At 37.8% G+C, this 27,503-nt stretch overlaps 1 long non-coding RNA gene across 1 annotated transcript; it reads left to right on the top strand.

Moving 5' to 3' along the window:
• Positions 1 to 7,968: 7,968 nt before the first annotated feature.
• Gm47800 lies at positions 7,969 to 27,011 on the top strand. The gene is made up of 3 exons (XR_003948097.1): positions 7,969 to 9,256; positions 25,029 to 25,183; positions 26,473 to 27,011. It is a non-coding gene; the product is annotated as a predicted gene, 47800 (long non-coding RNA).
• Positions 27,012 to 27,503: the final 492 nt, after the last annotated feature.

Genomic DNA, 27,503 nt, shown 5'->3' with positions numbered 1-27,503 from the left:
CACATAGCAACTAGTAAGGAGCATTTCTCCATATTCTCTACATATATAAATAATATAAATATATAATACATTATGTGTGTATTATGTGTGTGTATAGTGTGTATATATATATATATATATATACATATACATACATTTAGATATATATATATATATATATATATGTATGTAGAGACAAACATATATATATTTATAAAATATAAGACACATGTATATATTTATAAAATATAAAATATATATTTATATATTATTTATGTATATAGAGAGTATGGAAAAATACTGTTTACTAGTTACTCCCCATAGCTTGCTCAAATTGCTTCCTTATAGAACCCAATGTATAAAAAAATCATTTTTCATATATGGTTCCTGAGTTATAGTTCTCTTCTCCAAGGAAGAGCATAAGACCTGAATTTTCTGCTCTGTAGGTGACCAGAAAAACACCCTCATTTCTCTGAGAAGACCGTTATTGGAGAACTCTTGCCCCCAGCCCTGGACAAAAGCAGCCACTACATTTTCACACCTACCCAAACAGCATTAGATAACAACTTTTGCATCCAATTTTATTTTTGCACCATGGTTCATATTTCAGTCACATTCATGCAATTGATGCGGCCCATTCTTCAATTACATCTATCCATAAAAGGCCAAAAGGAACCCGGAGAGATGGTTAAGAGTGTGGACTCTTGACAAGGAATCACATTTGATGGCCAGCAGCCACTTCAAACAGCTCACTGTTGTTTGAGCAGGCTTCACTTTTGATCACCATCTCCACCTGTATTCACACGTACAACGGACACACACATCCACACATTTTGTTAAATATATATTTTAAAAACTGAAAAGTTAAGGATTTAGAGAATGTCCCGGAGAACTGAACCCAGCGGTCCCTGAGGGACAGTGCACTTAGAGGGGGGCCTCTAAGAGACAATTCACACTACGGTGCTCTTCCTGTTTATCTATTGTGAGATCTATAACACCAGAAAACAAAAGTGTTTACCTAAGTTTTGTGAGCCACTTCAGCAAATAAATCAAAGAAGGAGGTCCAAGGAACTCCAATTTATTGTCAACCTGCCAGTCAGAGGCGAAAATAAAACAAACCCAGAGCTTTGGACAACAAGAAAGTGGGGGAATGGCCTGTGTTGTGAGCCTGTGAGATCTGACACTCTCTCTAGGTACACAGTATCACAGTCATTTGCAAGAGAGAACACCAGCTGGGGCCCATTGCAGAACGAGTTATGAGTTATGTGCTTGTGGGGGAGGAGACATTCCCACACCTTTTGTGGCCGGGGAGATCTTCTCATTGAAGTCTGCGTTGGTGGTATAAGAGCAAAGGAAAAACACCTTCCTTTTTCTGAAATAACTGATAATTGGAAATTTCATATCTTAACCTCAAGATGTTACCTTTCTCTAAAGATAAAAGAGATAAATGCCACCCAAGCCACTCAAACTAATAATCTACCCTCAGAAAGCTGAACAAAAACTCCCTTTCTATTTTCCAAAATATTTTGCTGCCCAACTAAAAAACAAAATTTAAATTATGGGGTGCACATTTCCATTATCCATCCAACGTGAATTATTCATCGTGCTTTTGAATTATTTTCCTCGTCCATTAGTTTCCCTATTTTTATTTCTTCAATCCTAGTTGAATCTTACTGCGACTCTCAACAGAATTATGGCCATAGTTTCCTAAACTTGTTCCTCCATTGTTGACATACAGCCAAAGGTACATTTCTGAAGCAGACTTCTAATGTCATCTCATACGGAAACCTTTGCTAATTATTTATCAATTTTTTAAACAGAACAAAATAAAATGAGTACATTTCTGACCATGGATCTGATCCACTACGCCTGCTATCAAGTGTTTCTTTCAAATCTCTCCCCCACTAGCGTTGCTCATTCCCCTCTCTTGGGATGGCGTATTCTTGGCATCAGCTGTCACTTCTAATCTTTACTATCTAGATCTGACATACTCATCACAATGCATTCTGTATTTGGGCAATCTACTGTCAGCTAATTGATTTCCCATCTTTCCTTGTCCTGAGCTGCAAACAGACATGCTCGCCATCCTTCAGCTTGGTTAAATTGATCACCTTCATGATATAAACCCTGACCTTTTTGCCCTTGTGCACTTGCTCCCATTTTGTTTTTTCAGAAATGCTCCTGTCTGCAGTGCTTTCAAATGTAATTTGCTTATAGCCTTCACACTTTTCTCTTAGAAAATTGTTGCTGTATTTATTGACTTCCATCTCAAAGTGTGCCAAGTAAAGTACTAAATACATTGTGTACTTTATTATATCATTAAATTCTCAGAATACTAGGACTGTCATTTTATATATGGCATATTACATAAATACCCACAATTCACTTCTAGACTACAGATCTTTGAAGAACAGGATTCAGATCAAGTTCCCCTAGTTTTTTCTTTAATATAATTTTACTGCACAATATGCAACTTCTTAGCTGAAAATAATTTGCCTTAATTTTTTTCTTCCCTTTGGCTTTTGTTCTCGCTCTCATTTTGTGTACATTTCCTGTCTATTTTTAACATTCACCATCCACAGTTATGGTGTAATTTTAACTAAACTCCTCTAGAATTTCACCAGTCAAAGAATATGGTGAAGTTATATATGAGTTGATATTTGGTTATCCCTGTCCTTTATTGCCACCCGATTGAAGTCATTAATCTTTGGGAGAATCAAGGGTGATGTGAGTTTTTGGATAGTTCTTTCATGTTCTGATTTGTTATTCTCTATGAAGACTTTTAGAAGCACTTTTCTACTATTCATATTTCCAGAAACGTTGTTTTCTGATGCTGTTCAAACAACATACATTCATTTTGATAATGCAAGACTGAAATGCCAGGGCCTTCCATGGCACCAAGGCTGAGTGGACTTCTCCGAGTAGAGGAAATGCTGGACTATCATTGAGATGGTCCTCCAGGTTGTTTTTTTATCACAGAGAAGTCCTGATTGTATTTCTGAGAAAAATGTCCATTACATTTTGACTTATGGTTATTACTTCTTTTTTATAAGGCACTGTTTACAAATGGTTGTTTTCTATTCCATCTTCTTTCTCCTTTTTTCTTCCAGTAACTTGACTTTTAGATGAATATCAAATCTTTAAAACTGTGTTTATATTTCTTGAAGGATCTGCATATCTGCTTTGTGATGAAGCACCTGATACAAGCCCAAGCTGCTTTATACGAAATCATAACCTAGCCTATTTTACATATGGTAAAATAAGTTATACCAGTCTAATATAAATTACAATTATATTACCATGCATTAAGTTACCATGGGGAGTATGATAACAGAGGTTTATCATTTTCTATGGACTTAAACCAAGAATTTTAACAGTCTTTTATGGCAGGATGGAAGTTAGTTACTTGAGACAGATAAGACAGAATAAAATGTAGGAAAGTGTAGTGGAGGGAGGCAAAGAAAGAGAGACAAAGGGGATTGTATCACATAAATGCAATTTTACAGCTAAGCCTAAAGCATGGTAATTGTTGGGTTTCTCAATTTTGCTGAGTAACATACTTTTTAGACAAGGTTTCATTATGTTATCTGAGACAGACTTGAATTTGTTTTTTGTTTGTTTGTTTTTTGTTTATTTTTGTTGTTGTTGTTGTTGTTTCAAACCCTCCTCAGACTTGAATTTATAATCCTATGTGTCAGCCTTCCAATAATGGAATAATAGTCATGTACCATGCCTTCATCTCAATATCTAACCAGTTGGGTTTCTGTTGCATAGCAGTTTTCTCTGAGATTAAAACCTTCCATCTTGGAGGGAAGCTCATTAAGACACAGGATGTTAAAAGCAAAAGGAGACAACATGATGTTTTATGGGGAAGGAAAACACACTATCCTGCAGGGCAACTCCATAAGCTTGGACAGGGAGTAACTCAAAGGCTTCAGGAAGGTTCTGGAATTGATACACTAGGCCCCTTCACCCCCAAGCATATGTAAGCTGTGTCAACTGTGGAGAAACAAGGTGAGCTGCCTGGAATCAAGTACAAGGCAAACTACTTTGGAAATCACACCTGTCTGAAGATTGTGCAGTATGCTCCAGGTTTTCAGTTCTCCTCACGTGTCACTCATATTGGTTGGGCATTTTTTGATCCAACAGTCCTTGAGTTATTTCTTCACCTGTGTGTAACCTCTGCTCTTATTCCTGTAAGTAACCCCAATAAAATTCATTGTTTCACCAAGTTGGACTAGGGTAGTATCCATAATTTTTTATTGCTGTTGTTGTTCTCCAATCTGGGGTACACATCTCCATAGGGATAATGTCACACGGCTGTATCTCTTTCTTGCAGCAAAGTCAAGTGAGAACCTGCATGACTCTACCTGGGCCATACTCTAATATAGAAGTCATAGCAACTGTACATAGTAAATAGAAAATACCAACTTAGAAATGCCATGACTTACCATCTGGCTATCCATGCAGATAAAACATTGCCTTTAGGGTCAGTACTTGACTTTAAATAATTCAGTTAAAACCCTTTATTAGGATTTAAAGTTGGAGACCTGTGCAAGGAAAGCAAATTCAGCCCTAGTAAGGATGGTTTCGTTATTGTGACAAGCCAATCCTGTTGAACAGGAACAAGAGCACGAAGGAAGACAAGTAGTTCCAGAAGCATCCAGAATTTTCCGTACAGTCCCCACTTTCCTGACCTAGATGGGAAGACATGAAGATGGGTAATGAGGAAGTGATGGATCAAGACTTATGTTCAGTTTTTGTGACCCCCCCCACACACACATTCATATCATTAGTGTAGCAAAGTATCATTAAAAATATATAGGAAACCATTGAGCTAATGTCAGCTCGACTGGTTTTTATGATTTGTCAGTTTCTGAAGATACTCCTAGCATCTGTGCTGTACTAGGAATGTTCAGTATGGCTAATTTCTCACCCTACACTCTAATATGATAATTTGCTCTCCAATTTTGAAAGGTGGACACATAATGAGATAAGAGTAAACTGAAGAGTTGTCTGTTCTTTTTCTGCAGGGCCATAGCTTTTTATAAGTCAGCATTTCTGCATAAACACTTTTCTCCTCAGTCAATAATTTAATACATAACTTTCTTCTGATCTTCTAAAAGTACCAGATTTCCAATGAATATGTATCATTTTCATGCCGTGATTAAAACCAGGAAAAATAACCAAAGGTCATTTATTATCCTCTTTTAGTCTATAATGGTCTTGTGAAAAAATATAAAATTCATTTAATTTAAATTTCTAACCTACATGCACTATTTAAGTTCCTGGGAAAAAGAGAGAAAGCCTCTGAAGATGAGGAATTAGTGCTTTTAAGAAGGTTTAGACACAGGTCTGAAAGGTCAGCTCAGAAACAGACATTTTTAAATTAAGATGTCTTGAGATAAATTTTCAAAAACTCCTCATGCTTCGCTTTAGTCAACAAAACCCAAATAAGTACTTAGTCAAAATGCTTAGAACTAACTTCTCTTCAAATTTTGTAGCAACTTAAAAGGACTATTGTGTGAAGCTCTGTCCTTAAAACACAGAAACAAACAAACAAACTCAACAGCATACCTGCAAGTTGAATAGAGTTACACATCAAAAACATTGTTCATCATGATCTTGTTAACTTAGTTCTAGGGAATCAGGAGTGGCTCTATATAGGTGAATTAATACATGTAATACATCATATAAATTGACCCAAGAATAGAAGTCACATAATGCTCTCAATAAATGCTAAAAGAGACCTTTGACAAAAGCAATGATAAAATCACTGCAAAGAATAGGACAGCTTGAGGTCAGGGATGGTGATTCCACCAGAGGTTCTTTTATTGTTAAGAAGGTAACCCAATCACAAAAGAACACACATGATATGCACTCATGATAAGTGGGTATTAGCCCAGAAGCTCAGAATACCCAAGATACAATTCGCAAACCACATGAAACTCAAGAAGAAGGAAGGCCAAAGTGTGGATACTTTGATCCTTCTTAGAAGGGGAAACAAAATAGCCATGGAAGAAGTTACAGAGACAAATTTCAGAGCAGAGACTGAAGAAAGGACCATCCAGAGACTGCCGCACATGGGGATCCGTCACATAAACAACCACCAAAATCAAACACTTTTGTGGATGCCAACAAGAGCTTGCTGACAGGAGCCTGATAAAGCTGTCTACTGAGAGGCTCTGCCAGTGCCTGAAAAATACAGAAGTGGATGCTCACAGCCATCCATTGGTTTTGAGCACAGGGTCCCTAGTGAAGGAGCTAGAGAAAGTACCCAAGGAACTGAAGGGGTTTGCAGCCCCATAGGAAGAACAACAATATGAATTAACTAGTACCCCCAGAGCACCATGGGACTGAACCATCAATCAAAGAAACTACATGGTGGGACTCATGGCTCTAGCTGCATATGTAGCAGAGAATGGCCTAGTCAGTCATCAATGGAAGGAGAGGTCCTTGGTCCTGTGAAGGTTCTATGCCCCAGTATAGGAGAATGCCAGGGCCAGGATGCAGAGTGGGTGTGTTGGTGAGCAGGGAGAGGGTGAAGGGGATAGGGGACTCTCAGAGGAGAAACTAGGAAAGGGGCTAACATTTGAAATATAAATAAAGAAACTATCTAATAAACAAACAAACAAAAACAGCAATTAAATGATACAATTATTTAATAAAAAAAGGGAGGTTAAAGTAGAGACTATGAGTGTAAGACTCCTCTCCATTCTTGTTTTCGTAGTCTTCTTCCCAGTCCCAGTGAAGTCGCACTCTCACTTCGTATTCAGCTTCAGAATCACCAGCTGTAGAAGACTTTGCTCCATTTTCTTCACCAAGTCTTTGCTGTTGAAAGTTACTGCTTACAATACCATCAACTACATCTCAATGTATGTTTGATTATACCATATATCTTTCCTCTTAGTATTACAAACAGGCTCCATATGTAATAGATAATGATAAAATAAAAAATGAAATGAAATGAAATGAGATGAGATGAGAAATGAGTGGAATCTTCCGAGAACTGGAGTAGCTGCTTTCCCACACTAGGTACACACTGGCTTGACCTGGTTTGTCAGAGGATCCACATGAGATGGAGGGCCAAACATGAGACTCAGATATGATAATTTTGTATATGTTATGCACTTATAAAGCCTGTGCGATGTAATGATCTCTAAAATGTGAGACAGAGTAGGGAATTCAAAACTACTAAAACAGGATAATTTTTTGAACTGAATAGATGTTGGAAAATACTTTGTGGTAGTTCTACATTCGTGATATTTTATATCAATAATAAATGTATGCTTCAGAAGAACAGATTATCTGCTGGACTCAATCATTTAGATAAGCTTGTGACGGTCAATTTTATGGTTTATTACATTTGCATTCTTGGTAGGATTCCCTGTGCTTGGTGGAGAGACAAATTTGAAGTTTCCTTGGAAAGTTTTCTGAAAGGTAGCAATAAATAATGTACAGAACAATGCATATTTTAAAAAAAAACGATTAGGGACAAAAAGAACCTAACTCAAAATGATAAAAGCTATATATGGAAAACCTATCACCAACATCATGCCAAGTGAAAAACCTTAAAGCTTCCCCACTAAAATCATGAATAATACAAGACTGTTCCCCCCCTCCACGTTCATTTATTATAGTGCTGGAGTTCTTACTAGAGCAATAATGTGGAAATCTACTTCTATAAAAGCTTCTGTGTGTGTGTGTGCGCGCGTGTGTGTGTGTGTGTGTGTGTATAAAAAGTTTTAATGAAGTAACATTCAACTGGGTTACTATAACTCAACTAATTATAGCTATAGTTAGTAAGTTGTAGTTATAGTTACTACATTATAGTTATAGTTATAGTTATAGTTATAGTTATAGTTATAGTTATAGACCTCATGGTAACAGAAAATCTCCAGTACTAGGAGTAGTTCCTTTGGAATTGTTGAACAATAGGTTCCCATAGAAACCCACACATTACTATTGCCAATACTCCTGACTAGTCTTCACATTTGACAATGAGAGTTGGTTCTGAAGATAGCAAATAGTTGAGACCTTGAACAACAAGTAATCAAGCTAGTTCTCTGCCACAGACCCTTTTGGTCCCTGTCTGCGTAGAACAGATCTCTGGTTGCAGGTGGGCAAGGAGTCGGTGAATGAATGACAGACAGAATCAACAGTCCTCATTGAATAGCTTCATTCCCTACTAGCTATCTTTCACAATGCTGTGATGTATTATACACACTATCAGGAGAAAAGTGTGAGTCTCACCCAGCTTTGAACCCTTCAAATTACAACTGGCTTTCTATATATGCCCACTAATACACTAGTGGTATGAATGTTTATGGGACTTGTCAACCATTTTTCGATTGGATCTAATGTGAAGTGAAAACTTCTGGTCTCTTTGGAAACTCAGTTGTGTCTTATCATGTTTCTCTAGAAGCTGTCTTGTGACAATGTTTTGCTAAAGCAGACATGTTTTGCTGAAGCAGACATGTGAGAGAAACACTAAAGAGGCACATGATGTTTAGAAAAAATATAAATATAGCCACACAGACAGTAAGAGGATGTTCTTACATTGACACATCTTACAATGCTTTGCTGGTCTCCCCTGGTCTTTAATTCGTAGAAACACCAAAGAACTTCTCATAGTATTCAGGCTGATTCTTGCCATTTCTGCTGACTCATGCTAATTCAGTGGAGCCTTGCAATTTCTGCTCAATCAAGCAGCTGCTACCGAATGATGTTTGGAGTTTGCTATTGGACTGGGCTGCTGATATCCTGACAACAAACATTGGAATTTCTCCAAAGAACTACTTTTAAGCAGGTCCTACACCCACTTTTCCTAATAAGCTTGCTTCTCCGTTGACCTCTGGTCAAAGGGCTAGAAGAAAGGGTGAAGCATTTAAGAACTATTGCCCGAGCTTTTGTCCCTGCTGGCAAGAACACACTCAGGACAACCGGAATCTTCTGCGGCAAAGCTTTAATTGCTTCTTTCTCAGGAAGACCCCGAACAGGGAAAATGGCGCTGCTTATATAGCCCGCAGCGTGACGTTTCAGCATCTGATGTGGCATGACAGCTCCCGATTCCTTGCTCGCCCATCACCCCATTACTACACCCCGAAATGGGCAGTGACTAGGCGTGAGTTCACTCTTGCACCTGCGTACAAGGCTTGTTTACTAGTTAGGCACAGCAGAGGCCAGCACCATCTTATAGTGGCAATTGCTTGCAGCACGCACAGCTCTCCACAGCGATTGCTCGCGGCACGGCTCTCCACAAAGAAACCTAATAAAAGTAAGTTTAGAAAATCTAAGTCTAGAGCTCCAGGGTACTGGTTAGTTCATAATGTTGTTGCACCTACAGGGTTGCAGTTCCCTTTAGCTCCTTGGATACTTTCTCTAGCTCCTCCATTGGGGGCCCTGTGAGGCATCCAATAGCTGACTGTGAGCATCCACTTCTGTGTTTGCTAGGCCCCGGCAGAGTCTCACAAGAGACAGCTATATCACGGTCCTTGCACCAAACGCTTGCTAGTGTATGCAATGGTGTCATCGTTTGGAGGCTAATTATGGGATGGATCCCTGGATATGGCAGTCTCTTGATGGTCCATCCTTTTGTCTAAGCTCCAAACTTTGTCTCTGTAACTCCTTCCATGGGTGATTGTTTCCAATTCTAAGAAGGGGAAAAGTGTTCACACTTTAGTCTTCATTCTTCTTCAGTTTCATGTGTTTTGCAAATTGTACCTTATATCTCACTATATTAAGTTTCTGGGCTAATATCCACTTATCAGTGAGTACATATTATTTGAGTTCTTTTGTGATTGTGTTACCTCACTCGGGATGATGCCCTCCAGGTCCAACCATTTGCCTAGGAATTTCATAAATTCATTCTTTTTCATAGCTGAGTAGTACTCCATTGTGTAAATGTACCACATTTTTTGTATCCATTCCTCTGTTGAGGGGCATCTGAAAGAGAGCCCCACTGGACAGGCAAACTTTATATGCCCCAGTACAGGGGAACACCAGGGCCAAAAAATGGGAATGGGTGGGTAGGGGAATGGGGGGGGGGGGTGAGAGACTTTTGGAATAGCATTGGAAATGTAATTGAGGAAAATACGTAATAAAAAAAAAAGAAAATCTAAGTCTATACCAATGTCTGTTTTATAAGATGGATATTATAGTTGGTACTGTTAAAGAGGCCAAGGGCTTATTGACAGATATGACATAGGTCCAAAGAAAGAACCCAATAGTATTATTTTGCTAAATGTGCATGGTATGAAAATGATTCTAATGGCTTACTGATATAATCATAACTCAGTTGGTTTTTCAACCCTCACTAAAAAAACTTCTGTTTTCAATAGACAAAAATTAACAGAGATACTTTCAACTGGTCAATGTAAAGAGAATACGAGATTATAGAGCACTCAGTCTTAAATGGAATATATGAATCAAATGCCTCTCCTCCAAGGTTCAACAATCCTTGTGGACAGTGACAGACTGGTAGAACCAGATATTGAGGTGATAAAAAGTAATTATTTTCTAGACACAATAATGCTGTTATATGTATGGATTGACAATGATTATGACAGCACACACAAGATCTGTAGAACAACTCAGATAAAAATATCACCATAGAGGCAAGAGTTGGGCATGAGATTCTACCACTAACAGAGACTCCATTGGCATTTTATCAGCTCTTGAGATGGAGAGTCAGTTTTCTTTAATGATATATCCCAGGTTGACCATCCCAGTTCCTACTTCCAAGACTATTTCAACAATACAAACTTGACTAGATGGGGAAAAACAAGAAAGCATTAATATCCAACTTGGTAGGATGAATGATGAGACTAGAGAGCTAAGTTATGAAAAGAGTTGGAAAAGTGAGTGTGAATAGGTTAAAAATACATTAAATGAAATTCTCAAGAAATTAACTAAAATATTATTTCTAAAAAAGAACAAGGACATGAGATGGTGGAAGAAAGCATGCACATAACACAAGCATAACTCTGTGGCTGCCTGAGAAATCAATTTGAATTTATAATTCTTTTGAAATAAAAATGTATCACTTGTAAAAAATGAACAAGACATTTGAAAAAGTTTGCATAGTAGAATATATACAAAGGGGATGCAGGAAGGGGCAATAATTTGGTATAAAGTTTTAAACAAGGAAGGAGGAGAGGAGAAGAGTAGATAATGGAGAGGATTGATCAATATTATGGCTGTAAGAAGGAATATGGTCACTTTTGTTCATATAAAGAAATTCAAAAGTATTTTAAAAGAGTATTAATTGAATAACCCTTCACAGATGGATCATCCTAACCCTTAGACATGAGTGATCAAATGGGAATACCAGTACCAGATGTAAAATACCTCCTCATGAGTTTTTGGACAGGAAGTCTCAATAGTCTTACAAAACAGCATGAATTATTGCTGGTGCTTCTGGTTGCCACCATAACAAAATGATAAGACCTTATCATTGATAAAGACACATACCATGATTGTTGGACATAAATAAATCAAGATGCAGTTGAACTGGAAGGTCTCTTTCTGTTTGCTAGCAAACATATGGGCAGAAAGGTGCTATGAAGTGTGCTGGAAAAGAAGTGTCATCAACAGTGTTGTGTAGCTATGATATATAATATCAACCTGCAAGGAGAGATGCATTTCCTAGTGCAATAGTGGCATTACTGTCATGTGGATAACCAAATTCTCCATGGCTGGGATTGAGAATTCACACCTTATCCTAAAAACATGGTTAAAACACACAGACACACACACACACACACGCACACACACACACACACACACACACACACACACATACACAGTGGATGTCATATTCTCTAGAAGAGTATTTACTAATTTTATTTTCTAATTTGACAGGAATAAAACTACATTCTGAATATGCTTGTACCCATAGACAAATGTCACTCTTAGTTTGAGTGAGGGAAAATTCTCTTTATGATAAATGATGGTAAAGTCTAAGGCCCACAGCTACTCAAGGTATTGAAAATAAGAGGCTATTGAATGGTTGACACTAAACAAGGCATTGATGTCCCCTACTTTAAGGTGCAGTGAACATCATAGAAAAGGAGTAAGAAAAGTTTAAGATCCAGATGATACATAGAAAGGCTGAAAATACCATATGCTGTGTATAGCATGGCTATTCATTATGAATTTACAGCAACTGCAGTGGCATAGTGGCATGAATCATGTCTTCACAAGACTGGGCCTCTTTACTGTAAGTCATGGACAAAGAAAATATTCAAGCAGTTCTACTCATCTTTGGAGAACTACTAGTTATTGACAGTAGTGGGAGAAAAGACGTATTTATTTTCAATGAGGCCTTGGCTACAATGATGAAGGTCATTGATGAGAGTGAGAGCAAGAGATGAAAGACGTGATAGGAGGTAGGAGTAGTCAGAGCACACTACATACATGCATGAAGTTGTCAAAGAATAAATTTAATTAAAAGAAACCTCACCATTCTCTATCTTCTCTTATTTTTCTCATCATTTTTATACAATAGACAGGGTTGTCTTTAAGAAACTCCCATTTGGTCTTGATAACACAATCAGATGCAGGGTCTGAAGACAGCAGGTTAAAAGGGAAGAAGCTGATGGCAATGTTCAGGATGTCATCATCTCACTGAGCTTATTAAGCAATAAATATATTTTGATTGGTAATTTACATAATGTGATTAATGGCAAAGAATATGTCAGGGGAGCATTATCTAATGAAATTCATAACATAAGACTTATTTTTTAACCTGTCTTTTTTTCCTGCCAAATTAACTTTCCGGAGGAATGAAGTAAAACTGTTGATATGAACAAAAGAATTGATTTTGTTTCTAAGAGAACCAAAATGTGTATGATTTAAAGTTACTGTTCCCATTCCTCATTTTAAATTATAATCTCTTAGTTACTTATTTAATAATCATTTTTCTAGCCCTTGATATATCTCTAATAGAAAAATTAAAATAAAATTATGGGAAGAAAATAGTTGAAGAGCTCATGCCTATGTTGCAGAAGCCATCTTTATCATCATCATCCTAGTTTCAAGGGAAAATTAGAAATTAATGAGAAAAGAAATATCTTTTCCTTTCTGCATTCTCTACATCAACATCTGAAAGTAGCTTTAACATAGAGCTTTTTATTTTATTCAAATATGAATATGAGCAACGTAAATCTTTAATATGTTTTCCTATAGCTCGCTTAAATACTCTATGTTGCAATATACTGAAAAATTCTGATATCTGCTATTACAGTTGATAATAAAAATACAAATTCAGTAGGAAAATGAAGATGAGATGAAAGAATAAACATTAGATTTCTCTCATACAACCTCCACCTCTCGATGATTCTGCTCTCACCAACATAAATGCTTCTGAAGGTAATAATTAAGAAGAAAACCCCAAACACATCTACATATAAGCAACACTAAATGAACTTAGTCAATTTTATGTGTATAACTACATATCCATAAGACATCTACATATAATCAACACTAAATGAACTTAGTCAATTATATGTGTATAACTACATATCCATATGTGTATATATCTTTGTATGTGTATACCAATAATAATGAAATTATGAATTTAAGAAACACCATGATAGAGATGTGGGAAGACTTGAAGGGAAGAAAGGGAGGGAAGGAAATAATGTAAGTACAGTACTCATGTATGAAATATGACCCAAGATATGCATTAAACTCATTCTTTGATGTCCTCTTACAATGTCCCACCATGGCTCTAGAGCCAGCATTAGTTCAATCTTTGGGAGTCTGTCACCAAGTGGCTTATTTTACGTATATTGAAGCACAGCAAAATTTCGTGAAAGCTGTCTTGGTGATGATTAACTCAGTCCTGCTTGCCCAACAAAGCTTACATAAGTTTCCTTGAGGAACAAAGTAAGCTAAATACGGATCAGCTATGACTACATTGAGACTCTCTGTAAAGCCCATAAAGATAGGTTCCATACATTGACTGAAAAAAACAAAAAACAAAAAAGACAAGCTTACATTATGTATACGGAGGAGGGCCAGTGCCAGAAAGTCTTTAGCCACAGATAACACAAATGTCCCTAGGCTAGAAACAACATCAGCTCTGCCCTTTGGAGTCCATAACAGATATTGGATATCAGATATTCAAGGGTAACAGATCCTTCCCTTGAAGGAACAACCCTGTATGCTTATAACATTACAAGTTCCCACAGTGCTTTTCTGTATGCACAAAGACAGCTGTACCTCCTACAATCCAGAAACGTAGCTTCATGGGATCTACTCAAAGAACCTGAAATTTTCATTCTGCACAGAAAATTTGTATAAAATGAATGTATAAGCTTTGTTATTGTTGCCAACACTTTGTAGCACTGAAATATCCTTCAGTGAGTAAAGATAATTAAACTCAGGCATATTTCAATGACATAACATTACTCAGTGCCGAATGCATAATCTACTCAGCAATGAAAATACAGAAAGGAAACTTAAATGCATGTACTAAGTGAAAGCAGCTAATCTGAAACAATTATGTCTGATCTGTCATCTCATCTGCATGGCCTCCTGAATAAGTTCAGATTAATGAGGATGAAGCAAAGATAACTAGTTGACAAGTGTTGGCAGTAGGTAAGGAAAATCAGTAGACTGCAGAGGACTTTCATTGTAGGGAGAGCACTCTGTATGTGGGTCTATGGTGTCCTTTTGTCCTAGTTTACAGAAGTACATCTTCATCACAAAAGGTCAACATGGTAGTGAACTGTAGTTAGGTCTATTTGGATTTATCAATGAAAACAAATGTAAGTTTCTAGGTCAATGTGCTATTTATATACATGTGTGGAAAAGAGCTTAGGGGAAATATGCATTTTCTGTGAAATTAAAACTGTAATAAAACAGAACATAATTTATGATTAAACAAAAGGAAATTAAATAAGTAGATAAATTCCAACTGCTAGACACGGTCAGAAGAATGGTAATTTATTAAAATAGCCAGATGAAATCTCCAGGTTAATACTTCTAAAAACAAGATAGAGTCTAAACCTATGAATTAATGATAAGCAATCTAAGTTTTACTTTGCACTTTTACTAGATCTTTTGTGTGAATGTTAGAATAGCAGTTGTGAAGGATATTTAAAATGGACTAGAGTTTTTGGTAAATTTTAAATAAGCTTGAATATGGTGAACTCAAAAATCCTATTGACCGGCTGGGGAGGCGGCCTAAGCCACAGCAGCAGCGGTCGCCATCTTGGTCCGGGACCCGCCGAACTTAGGAAATTAGTCTGAACAGGTGAGAGGGTGTGCCAGAGAACCTGACAGCTTCTGGAACAGGCAGAAGCACAGAGGCGCTGAGGCAGCACCCTGTGTGGGCCGGGGACAGCCGGCCACCTTCCGGACCGGAGAACAGGTGCCCACCCGGCAGGGGAGGCGGCCTAAGCCACAGCAGCAGCGGTCGCCATCTTGGTCCTGGGACTCCAAGGAACTTAGGAATTTAGTCTGCTTAGGTGAGAGTCTGTACCACCTGGGAACTGCCAAAGCAACACAGTGTCTGAGAAAGGTCCTGTTTTGGGCCTTCTTCTTCGGCCAGGAGGAGGTCCAAATACAAGATATCTGCGCACCTTCCCTGTAAGAGAGCTTGCCAGCAGAGAGTGCTCTGAGCACTGAAACTCAGAGGAGAGAATCTGTCTCCCAGGTCTGCTGATAGACGGTAACAGAATCACCAGAAGAACAATCTCTAAACAGAGTCAACTATAACTACTAACTCCAGAGATTACCAGATGGCGAAAGGTAAACGGAGGAATCTTACTAACAGGAACCAAGACCACTCACCATCACCAGAACCCAGCACACCCACTTCGCCCAGTCCAGGGAACCCCAACACACCTGAGAACCTAGACCTAGATTTAAAAGCATATCTCATGATGATGGTAGAGGACATCAAGAAGGACTTTAATAAATCACTTAAAGAAATACAGGAGAACACTGCTAAAGAGTTACAAGTCCTTAAAGAAAAACAGGAAAACACAATCAAACAGGTAGAAGTCCTTACAGAAAAAGAGGAAAAAACATACAAACAGGTGATGGAAATGAACAAAACCATACTAGACCTAAAAAGGGAAGTAGACACAATAAAGAAAACTCAAAGCGAGGCAACACTAGAGATAGAAACCCTAGGAAAGAAATCTGGAACCATAGATATGAGCATCAGCAACAGAATACAAGAGATGGAAGAGAGAATCTCAGGTGCAGAAGATTCCATAGAGAACATCGGCACAACAATCAAAGAAAATGGAAAATGCAAAAAGATCCTAACTCAAAATATCCAGGAAATCCAGGACACAATAAGAAGACCAAACGTACGGATAATAGGAGTGGATGAGAATGAAGATTTTCAACTCAAAGGTCCAGCAAACATCTTCAACAAAATTATTGAAGAAAACTTCCCAAATCTAAAGAATGAGATGCATATGAACATACAAGAAGCCTACAGAACTCCAAATAGACTGGACCAGAAAAGAAATTCCTCCCGACACATAATAATCAGAGCAACAAATGCACTAAATAAAGATAGAATACTAAAAGCAGTAAGGGAAAAAGGTCAAGTAACATATAAAGGCAAGCCTATCAGAATTACACCAGATTTTTCACCAGAGACTATGAAAGCCAGAAGAGCCTGGACAGATGTTATACAGACACTAAGAGAACACAAACTGCAGCCCAGGCTACTATACCCAGCCAAACTCTCAATTATCATAGAGGGAGAAACCAAAGTATTCCACGACAAAACCAAATTCACGCATTATCTCTCCACGAATCCAGCCCTTCAAAGGATAATAACAGAAAAAAACCAATACAAGAACGGGAACAACGCCCTAGAAAAAACAAGAAGGTAATCCCTCAACAAACCTAAAAGAAGACAGCCACAAGAACAGAATGCCACCTTTAACAACTAAAATAACAGGAAGCAACAATTACTTTTCCTTAATATCTCTTAACATCAATGGTCTCAACTCGCCAATAAAAAGACATAGACTAACAAACTGGCTACACAAACAAGACCCAACATTTTGCTGCTTACAGGAAACTCATCTCAGAGAAAAAGATAGACACTACCTCAGAATGAAAGGCTGGAAAACAATTTTCCAAGCAAATGGTATGAAGAAACAAGCAGGAGTAGCCATCCTAATATCTGATAAGATTGACTTCCAACCCAAAGTCATCAAAAAAGACAAGGAGGGACACTTCATTCTCATCAAAGGTAAAATCCTCCAAGAGGAACTCTCAATTCTGAATAAATATCTATGCTCCAAATACAAGAGCAGCCACATTCACTAAAGAAACTTTAGTAAAGCTCAAAGCACACATTGCGCCTCACACAATAATAGTGGGAGACTTCAACACACCACTTTCACCAATGGACAGATCATGGAAACAGAAACTAAACAGGGACACACTGAAACTAACAGAAGTGATGAAACAAATGGATCTGACAGATATCTACAGAACATTTTACCCTAAAACAAAAGGATATACCTTCTTCTCAGCACCTCATGGTACCTTCTCCAAAATTGACCACATAATAGGTCACAAATCAGGCCTCAACAGATTCAAAAATATTGAAATTGTCCCATGTATCCTATCAGATCACCATGCACTAAGGCTGATCTTCAATAACAAAATAAATAACAGAAAGCCAACATTCACATGGAAACTGAACAACACTCTTCTCAATGATACCTTGGTCAAGGAAGGAATAAAGAAAGAAATTAAAGACTTTTTAGAGTTTAATGAAAATGAAGCCACAACGTACCCAAACCTTTGGGACACAATGAAAGCATTTCTAAGAGGGAAACTCATAGCTATGAGTGCCTTCAAGAAAAAACGGGAGAGAGCACATACTAGCAGCTTGACAACACATCTAAAAGCTCTAGAAAAAAAGGAAGCAAATTCACCCAAGAGGAGTAGACGGCAGGAAATAATCAAACTCAGGGGTGAAATCAACCAAGTGGAAACAAGAAGAACTATTCAAAGAATTAACCAAACGAGGAGTTGGTTCTTTGAGAAAATCAACAAGATAGATAAACCCTTAGCTAGACTCACTAAAGGGCACAGGGACAAAATCCTAATTAACAAAATCAGAAATGAAAAGGGAGACATAACAACAGATCCTGAAGAAATCCAAAACACCATCAGATCCTTCTACAAAAGGCTATACTCAACAAAACTGGAAAACCTGGACGAAATGGACAAATTTCTGGACAGATACCAGGTACCAAAGTTGAATCAGGATCAAGTTGACCTTCTAAACAGTCCCATATCCCCTAAAGAAATAGAAGCAGTTATTAATAGTCTCCCAGCCAAAAAAAGCCCAGGACCAGACGGGTTTAGTGCAGAGTTCTATCAGACCTTCAAAGAAGATCTAACTCCAGTTCTGCACAAACTTTTTCACAAGATAGAAGTAGAAGGTATTCTACCCAACTCATTTTATGAAGCCACTATTACTCTGATACCTAAACCACAGAAAGATCCAACAAAGATAGAGAACTTCAGACCAATTTCTCTTATGAACATCGATGCAAAAATCCTTAATAAAATTCTCGCTAACCGAATCCAAGAACACATTAAAGCAATCATCCATCCTGACCAAGTAGGTTTTATTCCAGGGATGCAGGGATGGTTTAATATACGAAAATCCATCAATGTAATCCATTATATAAACAAACTCAAAGACAAAAACCACATGATCATCTCGTTAGATGCAGAAAAAGCATTTGACAAGATCCAACACCCATTCATGATAAAAGTACTGGAAAGATCAGGAATTCAAGGCCAATACCTAAACATGATAAAAGCAATCTACAGCAAACCAGTAGCCAACATCAAAGTAAATGGAGAGAAGCTGGAAGCAATCCCACTAAAATCAGGGACTAGACAAGGCTGCCCACTTTCTCCCTACCTTTTCAACATAGTACTTGAAGTATTAGCCAGAGCAATTCGACAACAAAAGGAGATCAAGGGGATACAAATTGGAAAAGAGGAAGTCAAAATATCACTTTTTGCAGATGATATGATAGTATATATAAGTGACCCTAAAAATTCCACCAGAGAACTCCTAAACCTGATAAACAGCTTCGGTGAAGTAGCTGGATATAAAATTAACTCAAACAAGTCAATGGCCTTTCTCTACACAAAGAATAAACAGGCTGAGAAAGAAATTAGGGAAACAACACCCTTCTCAATAGCCACAAATAATATAAAATATCTCGGCGTGACTCTAACGAAGGAAGTGAAAGATCTGTATGATAAAAACTTCAAGTCCCTGAAGAAAGAAATTAAAGAAGATCTCAGAAGATGGAAAGATCTCCCATGCTCATGGATTGGCAGGACCAACATTGTAAAAATGGCTATCTTGCCAAAAGCAATCTACAGATTCAATGCAATCCCCATTAAAATTCCAACTCAATTCTTCAACGAATTAGAAGGAGCAATTTGCAAATTCATCTGGAATAACAAAAAACCGAGGATAGCAAAAACTCTTCTCAAGGATAAAAGAACCTCTGGTGGAATCACCATGCCTGACCTAAAGCTTTACTACAGAGCAATTGTGATAAAAACTGCATGGTACTGGTATAGAGACAGACAAGTGGACCAATGGAATAGAATTGAAGACCCAGAAATGAACCCACACACCTATGGTCACTTGATCTTCGACAAGGGAGCCAAAACCATCCAGTGGAAGAAAGACAGCATTTTCAACAATTGGTGCTGGCACAACTGGTTGTTATCATGTAGAAGAATGCGAATAGATCCATACTTATCTCCTTGTACTAAGGTCAAATCTAAGTGGATCAAGGAACTTCACATAAAACCAGAGACACTGAAACTTATAGAGGAGAAAGTGGGGAAAAGCCTTGAAGATATGGGCACAGGGGAAAAATTCCTGAACAGAACAGCAATGGCTTGTGCTGTAAGATCGAGAATTGACAAATGGGACCTAATGAAACTCCAAAGTTTCTGCAAGGCAAAAGACACTGTCTATAAGACAAAAAGACCACCAACAGACTGGGAAAGGATCTTTACCTATCCTAAATCAGATAGGGGACTAATATCCAACATATATAAAGAACTCAAGAAGGTGGACCTCAGAAAATCAAATAACCCCCTTAAAAAATGGGGCTCAGAACTGAACAAAGAATTCTCACCTGAGGAATACCGAATGGCAGAGAAGCACCTGAAAAAATGTTCAACATCCTTAATCATCAGGGAAATGCAAATCAAAACAACCCTGAGATTCCACCTCACACCAGTGAGAATGGCTAAGATCAAAAATTCAGGTGACAGCAGATGCTGGCGAGGATGTGGAGAAAGAGGAACACTCCTCCATTGTTGGTGGGATTGCAGGCTTGTACAACCACTCTGGAAATCAGTCTGGCGGTTCCTCAGAAAATTGGACATAGTACTACCGGAGGATCCAGCAATACCTCTCCTGGGCATATATCCAGAAGAAGCCCCAACTGGTAAGAAGGACACATGCTCCACTATGTTCATAGCAGCCTTATTTATAATAGCCAGAAACTGGAAAGAACCCAGATGCCCCTCAACAGAGGAATGGATACAGAAAATGTGGTACATCTACACAATGGAGTACTACTCAGCTATTAAAAAGAATGAATTTATGAAATTCCTAGCCAAATGGATGGACCTGGAGAGCATCATCCTGAGTGAGGTAACACAATCACAACGGAACTCACACAATATGTACTCACTGATAAGTGGATACTAGCCCAAAACCTAGGATACCCACGATATAAGATACAATTTCCTAAACACATGAAACTCAAGAAAAATGAAGACTGAAGTGTGGACACTATGCCCCTCCTTAGAAGTGGGAACAAAACACCCATGGAAGGAGTTACAGAAACAAAGTTTGGAGCTGAGATGAAAGGATGGACCATGTAGAGACTGCCATATCCAGGGATCCACCCCATAATCAGCATCCAAACGCTGACACCATTGCATATACTAGCAAGATTTTATCGAAAGGACCCAGATGTAGCTGTCTCTTGTGAGACTATGCCGGGGCCTAGCAAACACAGAAGTGGATGCTCACAGTCAGCTAATGGATGGATCACAGGGCTCCCAATGGAGGAGCTAGAGAAAGTATCCAAGGAGCTAAAGGGATCTTCAACCCTATAGGTGGAACAACATTATGAACTAACCAGTACCCCTGAGCTCTTGACTCTAGCTGCATATGTATCAAAAGATGGCCTAGTCGGCCATCACTGGAAAGAGAGGCCCATTGGACACGCAGACTTTGTGTGCCCCGGTACAGGGGAACGCCAGGGCCAAAGGGGGGGAGTGGGTGGGTAGGGGAGTGGGGGTGGGTGGGTAAGGGGGACTTTTGGTATAGCATTGGAAATGTAAATGAGCTAAATACCTAATAAAAAATGGAAAAAAAAATCCTATTGAGTTGTCCTTGGTATGAAGAGTCATTGTTTTCTCCTTAACATGGTGGTCATAATTTGCTTGAAAACTCAGTGACACTGACTGCATGAGCTGTTCTTATAGCCATGCCTTGCCAATCATTGTCTCTAATGTGTTGGCTCCCCTCTCTTCCCAAGCCCTGAAAAATCAAATATAAAGTGTGACCCAAAAGAATCACAAAATTTTTGCCAATATTTATTGGTAGAAATGAGAAACATGAGTAAGGATGGCAGACATAGTGAACTGTCATGAGTTAAGTAGAATGCCTTGATATGGAGCATGTAATACAGAACTTGGGGATTTATTGTCATAGCTCATGTGGCTACTAACTCTATGAGCTTCATTTCTTCACTAAAGTCTGTACTGCTGTACTGTGTGGTGTCCTACAATGAATTTTGCTTGAACAGGGTGGGATCCTTCAATAAGGCAAGTAACAGAGAAAATCTTTTAAATCTATTGTAGGTGACTAGCTTGTGTCCAGAAACAACCAATCCCAGATAGATGACAAGTATGTAACATTAGTGGTCATGTAACTGAATGCTGCTATATTTGATCCAGTTATCCATGATGTCAACACTGTTCCATTGAGAATAAATTCAGTCAAAAATCACCAAAGTGAAGAACAAATTATAAAAATTAATAGCAGCAATAATACAATAAGAATTATAATAGAAAATATACTAAATGTTCCAGCAAATAATCATCACTATCATAATAAAGAGAGGAAGAAGATGGAAGAAGACAGGAGTGGGAGATAGAGGAAGAGGGGAGAAGAATGAGAGGAGGTAGAGAGGAGGAGAGGCAAAAGAAAAAGGCAGGACTGCCAGGGATATCAATCTAACATGGCATATCAAGAAATCAAGGCACCTCCCCTCATATTAAGGCTAGATGGGGATATCACATACTCCTATACTATCTACTATGCAGACCCATGTGAGCTTCTATGAGGCTTTTCTGCAAGATTCCCAGACCTCCTCCTAATGTTTGGGAGTTCATAGATTCCATTGTACCTTCATAGATTCCATTGCACTAGGTTTCTACTCAATTTCAAGTGGGTCAAAGACTTTAACATAAAGCCAGGTACACTGACTGAAGCTGATAGAAGAGATAGTAGGGAATAGCTTTGAATGCATTAGCTATTCAGGACAACTTCCTGAACAGAATGCAAATAGGACAGGCACTAAGATCAACAATTAATACATGGGACTTTGTGAAACTGACACTGCTGGTAGAACAAACAGCAGCCTACAGAATGGGAAAAGATCTTTAACAACCCTACATCTGACAGGAAGCTTATTTTCAAAATGTATAAATAACTCATGAAACTAGACATCACCAAACCAAATAACCCAATTAAAAATGGGGTACAAATCTAAACAGAATTCTTAACAAAGGAATTTCAAATGGTGAAAAGCACTTAAAGAAATATTCAACATCCTTAGCTATCATGTAATGCAAACAACTCTGAGATTCCATCTTATACCCATTAGAATATCTAACATCAAAGTCAGAAGTGACAGCTCATTGTTGCTGAAGATGTAGAGCAAGAAGAATATTCTTCTATGGCTGATGGGAGCTACTTTGGAAATCAATATGGTGATTTCTCAGAAAACTGAAAATTGATCTACCTCAACACCTGCTTATACCACTTCTCAAAGGAAGTTCCATCATACTACAAGAAATTTGCTCGAATATGTTCATAGCAGCTTTATTCATAAGAGCCAGACATTGGAATAGATCTAGATTTCTCTCAACTGACAGTTGAATAAAGAAAATGCACATTTATACAGTGGAATATTACTCAGATTTTAAAAACAATGACATCATGAAATTTTCAGACAAATGGGACTAGAAAAATTCATCCAGAGTGAGGTAACCCAGATAAGTGGATATTAGCTGAAAGGGTTAAGCATGCTACCACCCACACATCCAAAGAAATTAAGTAGCAAGGGGATATCAAGGCTAGAAGCATTCATCTCTCAGAGAAGGTGAATTAGAAAAGACATCTCAGGTGGAGGGGTGGGGTGATCTCAGGTAGACGGTAGGCCTAGGAGGTAGAGGGGATGAGAACAGGAGGGATCAGGTTGCGGAAGAATGTAGAGCATCTTGAAAACTAAATAAGTTTATGAAATATACAAATAGGCATCAGAAAGTGTGTTAGCACATATATTGTTATGGCATACAAAGATAAAACAGAAAATCATTAGAAAACAAAATTCAATACAAATATCAGAATTTGAGAATTGAGGGTGTGTGTATATGTGTGCACATGCACACATGTACAAATACATTACAAATCAAATAGATTAGTGTAAAAAAAAAAACATGGAAATCTTTATCTATGTTAGGAATCAATACCTGGGAAAAGAAAAAAAGAAAAAGAAAATTCCCTTTAATTTATAAAGAAAAATAGCAGAGTTTTATAATATTTGAACAGTATAAAAAAGTTATGATGCAGAATAATGTTTATAAACTCAAGTTAAAAGTTATTTGGAAGCATGAAGGATTTGGAATGAGATAGAGAAGGGCAAATCATGACCTGCATATGCTATATGAACATTTTTTTCAATAAAAAATAAACAATAATATTGAGCAAAATTTAGAAGTATACAAGAAAAATATTTTTAAAATGCAGATTAAATGGCAATTCAGTATTTTCTGAAGTTATTTTGATATGAACTAATATTCAGTTGTGATTAAAATAATTATAATAGCACTGCATTCCTATGAATTACAAATGTATATAAAAATATTAAAGCAAAATCCAGGTATAAATGTTTATATTTCAATATATATATATATATATATATATATATATATATATATATATATGTGTATATATTTGTGTGTGTGAGTGTGTGTGTGTGTGTGTGTGTGTGTGTGTGTGTGTTTGAGTCAAAACAGCTATTTCTGTTACAGTCGGGTTCAGGGCAAGAGACTACTGTATTAATTTTCATAAAATGTTTTGCAATTTTAGAGGCAAATACAAATATTGAGATTTTAATTACTTGGTAGTGAAGCTCATTTCTGACTCATTACTACAGAGTCCAGTACTGCAGAACATTAGCTAAAGTCCATGCTATCTAATTGCTAACTAGTTCCTCCAAATGGTTTGCATGCTTAATCTTGTTTTCCACTCACAATAGCACTCCCTTAAACTTCCCAGTTTTCAAATGAGGAAATATTCTTACTTCATTGAGCAACTAGGGAGTGTGGGTGCCAGAATTCACAAGCAGGGAGCTGGACCTGGGAGAGCTCATTCTTAGCTAGCTAAAATTGAAAGTAGGTACAGAAGAAAATTATTTATTGGAAAGCAGGAATTAGGAAGGTCCTATCCTCATCACCCAAAGTATGCCCTCTGTTTGCTAATGGATCTACCCTTGGTAGAGCTTTTACAGGACCTAGTGCTTTCCTGTCTGTGTACTACTGACAGATTTGTTTGTGCTGTTAAGCTGGGTCCTCTCTGCTATTCAGTCTTTCTGATGTAAGATTCAAAGCAAGAACAACAAGGGGAGGAAATTAACAATTTTTTGTTCTTTAAAGGATAATCTTTCAACTTCTTGATGAATATTCCCCTTTGCCTGATCTTCCAGCTTAATTAATACTTGATCTGATGAGATTGTTACTTCAGGAGAAGATGTTAATGGTTGAGAGCCACCATGTGCGTGGTGACAACTTACCATCAACCTCTACAAGAGCAACAAGTGCCCTGAACAGCCGAGTCAACTCTGAAGCAACTCTGCTGCAGGTGCAATAAATTCTCAAGCATTTAGTGTGGTCTTCTTCTCACCAGGCATGCACTGGGTACATATGTACATATAGGTAAAACATGAATGCAAATAAAATAAATTAAATCTAAGAAATATACAATGAAAACAAATAGAATAGACAATTTGGCTGCCTGAATATATCAATAGGTTTAAATTTTAAGCTATAAGTGAAATGAATTTAACCATACTGTGCTTTTCAAAATGTATGAATACTTTTATATTGAATACAAACACTTTTATTTTATACCCTTTTCAATTCACAGCTTTCAATTCAATATCTATTAAGAATTTTGTTGCATTTTATAAAAGTGTATAAACCGTGATCTCTGCTCTTTGAATATCCCTGTGCTTGGAATTTTAATTCCATTACCCTTTAACCTGCAAGACTAGAATGACTTCTGACTTTTCTCAATATAATTGTCATTCTTGATCATGAGTTTCTCATTTCTACACCAATCAGCTAGTAACCAGCCACACCCTCTTGAGTAAGCCCATTAGTCTTTTCCCATGGGATCCAACACTGCTTGTTGATACATGAATCTCAGTCCGGCATTCTGATTCACATTGCCTGAGTATATCTGCTGGCCTTCACTGTACTGTCAGCTCTTTGGGTGCAGAGTTCAATGCATGACACATTGTAGACAATCACTGTATGCTTATTGAATGCCTAAGTCATTTGTTCACGCTACTATCAGAGCAATGCATACTAGCAGAGTTGTGCCTTGCTGATTTTAGTATTCCATCCTATGGAGCCACTATGAGTGACCATGACTACCCTAAATGCCATGTTCCAACATGGAAGCAGTTTTATTAAGTTTTAGAGTTTTACAGAAGAAAAATATCATATGTAAAGGAAGCTTAAAATATCTTGGTGGGAGCAATAGAGTGATAGTTTCAGCAAAACAGGAGAAGTTTTTCCATACAGGCCTAATATGCTATCTGATGATATTTTTAGAATTCTGGATGGAAGCTAATAGTCTACAAGTTAATAGATTCCAAAAGTTTTTTTCTGTTTTCATTTTTTTCTGTTTGTCATTTGATGCTAGCTCCATCACAGAGGTGGGCAAGGTATGGCAACTTAGGGGCACAATGCTCTCCACATCGCAAACCATGAGATCAGTTTTGACAGGCACAGCTTCTTTCCAGGAATTTTGCTTTACTGGGTTTACAGTGTTTCCATGGGTTCCTTTAATTCTGGGTTCTCTTTGTTTCAGGAATCATCCACTGCAAATCTCAGTATGTAAATATTTTTTCTCATTATTTTAAGGTTATGGTTTAGCCAACTACAGCGACTGTCAGGTGGTGATGGATAGTGAATGGCACCCAATGCTTTATGACCCTCTCATCATCTCACCTGCTTTGGGGAGAAGAAAAGATTCATCTTCTGATTTCAATAACTAATGAATTGCTGCCCAAGATAGTCATCAGGATGGTCTGATATTGAAATCATGCCATATCAGATATGACAATAACAACTGACATACATTTACTTGGCTTTAAGTTCAGGCAAAAAGGAATTATTTATACATTTATCAAGAAGTTAAAAGTTGGTCCTATAAAGGAAAAAACTGCTAATTTCCTCCCCCTTTTTCTTCTGGCCTTGAAGCTTACATCAGAAGGATGGAATTACAGAGAAGACCCAGCTTAACAGCACAAACAAATCTGTCAGCAGTACCCAGATAGGAAAGCACTAGGTCCTATAAAAGCTCTACCAAGGGTAGATCCATTAGCAAACCGAGGGCATACTTTGGGTGATGAGGATAGGACCTTCCTAATTCCTGCTTTCCAATAAATGATTTTCTTCTGTACCTACTTTCAGTTTTAGCTAGCTAAGACTAAGCTCTCCCAGGTCCAGCTCCCTGCTTGTGAATTCTGGCATCCACACTCCCTAGGTGCTCAATGAAGTAAGAATATTTCCTCATTTGAAAACTGGGAAGTTTAAGGGAGTGCTATTGTGAGTGGAAAACAAGATTAGGCATGCAAACCATTTGGGGAAAGTATTTAGCAATTAGATAGCATGGACTTTAGCTAACATTCTGCAGTGTTGGATTTGATAGTAATGAGTCAGAGAAGAGCTTCACTTCCCAGTAATTAAAATCTAAATAGGTTTATTTGCCTCTATAAATGCAAAACAATTTATGAAAATTAATATGGTAGCTTCTTGCCCTGGAAGAGGTATGCATATGGCCTGGCAGTCAGGTCATGATGCAGAGTTTGGATACATGCAGGCCTGTGGTGCTTCAGACACCAAGTGGTAGCAAGAATAGGCTACAGGATCAAAGGTGAGGGATGTGTTGG

Source organism: Mus musculus, chromosome 9, assembly GCF_000001635.26.
Source record: "Mus musculus strain C57BL/6J chromosome 9, GRCm38.p6 C57BL/6J".
NCBI classification, from domain to species: Eukaryota; Metazoa; Chordata; class Mammalia; order Rodentia; family Muridae; genus Mus; species Mus musculus.
Note: the sequence above shows the minus strand (reverse complement) of the source record. Positions and strands in the feature narration are given on the sequence as shown.